Consider the following 3,478-nt stretch of genomic DNA (forward strand, 5'->3'; position numbering starts at 1 on the left):
ATTTTCGGTACTGATACCGATCTCATCTCCAGCGTCAATGACTTCAATCATGTTCCTAATAAATAAGAGTGATTGAATGCTGGGGATATGAGACCAGCTTTGAAAGTTTACCTTGCACTTGTATTTAGAGACAATTGAATGTGATGTGATGAAGCTAGCTTCGATCTAAGTTGTATAGCATACATAATCACGGGATGATTTTAGGTTAACATAATTCTCAACCATATATATGTTATTATTGCAAATTTGCAATTAATTCTATTATATATTTTACTTTTAAAATAGAAAGGAAAGAAAAATTAATTATTCATAGCATATCAACCAGTTGTTTATAAATGTAGTTGAATAAGAATTCCTCCCTGGTTTCTATGCGGGCCAACCGAACCCAACCCGTTTTTAGCAGGTCGTCTCAGTCTATTCAAAACCTATATTTTTTCGTGTCAAGTTTGAGCCGTATCAAGAATTGTTGCCCCTATGAGATATCACTGCTCAAAGTGGCGTATCTAACATGGAAAAACTCCGATAAAGTGAGTGAGAACTTGTCACACATCGGAGGATAATGGAATCGCACAAGAGAATATTTAAATGGGTTTTCTTCGGATATAAATTTCTTAGCAATAAAGAAGATACGCAGACACTAAGGTGTGTAAGGTAACTCACACACATGCTTATACAATAACCTTGAAAGATAAATGTAATGAGATATTAAAGGTAATTGTAAAAACAGGTGTTTGAAAGTAAAAGATCTTTGGCAGAAATACGTAATAATACCGAGTGATAGATAAGTCTTTTGTCTTTTTAAAAGACATGTGTTCAAACTTTAAACTTATCATTGTCAGAAAACGTGCTAGAGAATTTGGAAACAGATTTAGATATGCCGTTATAAAAAATTGTAAAAATAAAATTAGTATTTTCAAGACCGTTGAGTGAAAAGACAGAAAACTATAAGGCTAAGGGTAATGGGGCTTGATCCAAACCCAAGTGATCCAATATATTTACGACACTTAGGCGCTGACGTGGCACAGGATCAAGCCCCAGAGGGTGTGGTGGTCCAGGTGATCCGGGGCTTGATTGATTTTTTTTTGTTTGTTAAACACAAAAATACTAAATTAAAACATTTCATTAAAACATAAATAAAAAGAAAAATAAAAACATAAATTTAAAATGCAACAACCTCTAAAAAATACATAAAAATAGCGTTTTTATTTTTTTCGTCAATTCCTTCCGAATACGATCTTTTTCTTCCTCCATTATCGCTTGGTCGGATAGCGGTAGGTGACTAAAGTCTTTAGCTAGAAAAGCCAAACTCTTGAGCCGGTTTTTTGTATGTCGAGCTTCACCAATCGAGAAGAGGCCACTTGACAATTCTTTAATTTCCTTTTTAAAGTCGTCATCACCAACCGGTTTTTTCCCACATTCCCTACCCACGGGGCGGCTACAGCCTTGGTCTTTCAAATGACCTTCGGACAAGTTTAGGTCAAATTCAATTTGATTCTCCGACCCGCTCGAAGAGACGTATGTGCCGGACGAACTAGTTTTCGTACGTTTTGCCCCTTCGCCAAAGTCATCCGCACATTGTTGCATCCATTTCGAGCACCCCCCTTAACAACTCCCACAAGTAGCCCTCGTCAAATGTCTTCACCATCCCGTACCTCCTAAACACCTCTTGTTTACATTCATCACAAGTGAATTGGTAAGCCGAGAGATATCGTCCCACTCGGTCACATTCGGACCGCATTTCGGTTATGTAGGTTGGTAAACAATCCTACAAATTTACGAATATCGGTCCACCGACCCGATATCATATTTTCGGTACGATCCGTACTCCCCACTTGCTTATAAAAACATTCTCGAACCTTGGCCCAAAAAACTCGACGTCTTTGAAAGTCGGCTACAAAATAAATAACAAAAAATGTAATAATTGCATACAAAACTAAAAAGATATATTGAAAAATAAAATTCGAAAAATAATTTACCCGAGTTCCGATCTTGGGATATTTCAATCCAAGCATTTGCCAACGCGAGTTTCTCTTCTTTAGACCACGGAGTAACCTTCCGCTTAACCGATGCCGATGAACCACCCGCTTCTCCGGTTTTCTTCCCCTTACCTTTGTGAGATCGTTTTGCGGGTTTAGCCCGCACGGGTTCCGCTCCGGTTGTGTGTCCGGGACCGAATATTCGGATTGTGACATATCGGAGGACACGAAATCTTGAAACGATTCGTCGTCCAAGTAGTTCAATCCTTCAAAAAATTGAGGGTCGTTGATGTTGAAATTACTGAAACCCGAACCCGACATGGTGTGTTATTTTTATAAAATGGGGTTGTTATTTATAGTGGTAGTGGTAGGGTTTGTAAGTAAAAATTAAATTATTATTATTTTTTTTTTAAACTTGGCCCAACGGCTCTTTTTGGATCAAACCCATGTCCAACGGCTAATTTTTGCCCCATGGTCTGGCTCGCCTGGTCCGTTCGCACCCCCGATCACTAGAGGGTGGTAGTGGTGTGCACGATCAAGCCCCGCTGCCACCTATATCAAGCCCCTTGATTCACCCTATTACCCTCAGCCTAATGGGATAAGGTTTTTAGTGATGGGCCTAATGACAAGAATTGGCCCAGATCATTTAAATATTTTCAACCTCAAGATTCAAAAAGCAAAGTAGAATCTGAATTCTGGACCATCACTCCATCAGTAGCCCATCTTCAAATTTGGTTGGCCCAAAGGCTCTTTAATATATAGGTTGTTTTTATAACTACACCTAGCTCGAAAATGATGTATTTGTTTATTGTGAGAATTTATGACTAAGTAAGTTCCGTCTGTTAGGGTGTTTGATTCGGGATGAAAAAAAATGCATCGGCCATTTGGCCTGAAACTCGAAATATTCAGGATGGATATTTGGATATAAGATTAATAAAAAAAATGCAGACTTGGACACGAGCCATATACTCAAAAAAGTTTTATTTTGATTTTCCTCTCACCTTTTCAAGTAATGATATATATGAATTTATGGTATTTAAATTTTTTTTAGTTGTTAGTAACATAATTTTATGCAAAAACTTTGAATGTGGTAAGAAAAGGTAATATAGTAGGAAATCTTAAGTCTAACTACGAGTATACCTGAGAAGGATACCGATTGGTAATTAACCGACATGCATTAAACTGGATATTGTATATAGGATTACCAATTTTCATGTTTATGGTATATGGCCCGTTGCAAACCCGCAAACTGTTATCAAGTGTAAGGCGTCCCCATCTTTTTTCACCGAGATACTTAAACATTTAATTATGAAATGATACACAACTTGCGAAATTTGTGGCATTCGGAATTATGAGCGAAAGATTCGTATTTGAGATTTTAAGCTATTTCATTATGGTTTTGAGACCTGATTAAGGTCAGGTTTGGGTAACATAATTTCCAATAGGTAAAGTTTAACCGTTTTGAATAAACAAAGAATCCCGACTTTTGATTCTTGTGAGAA

The sequence above is a fragment of the Bidens hawaiensis genome, unplaced genomic scaffold (assembly GCF_021521415.1).
Source record: "Bidens hawaiensis isolate Kalapana, Puna unplaced genomic scaffold, B.hawaiensis_p1.1 tig00001016_1, whole genome shotgun sequence".
NCBI classification, from domain to species: domain Eukaryota; kingdom Viridiplantae; phylum Streptophyta; class Magnoliopsida; order Asterales; family Asteraceae; genus Bidens; species Bidens hawaiensis.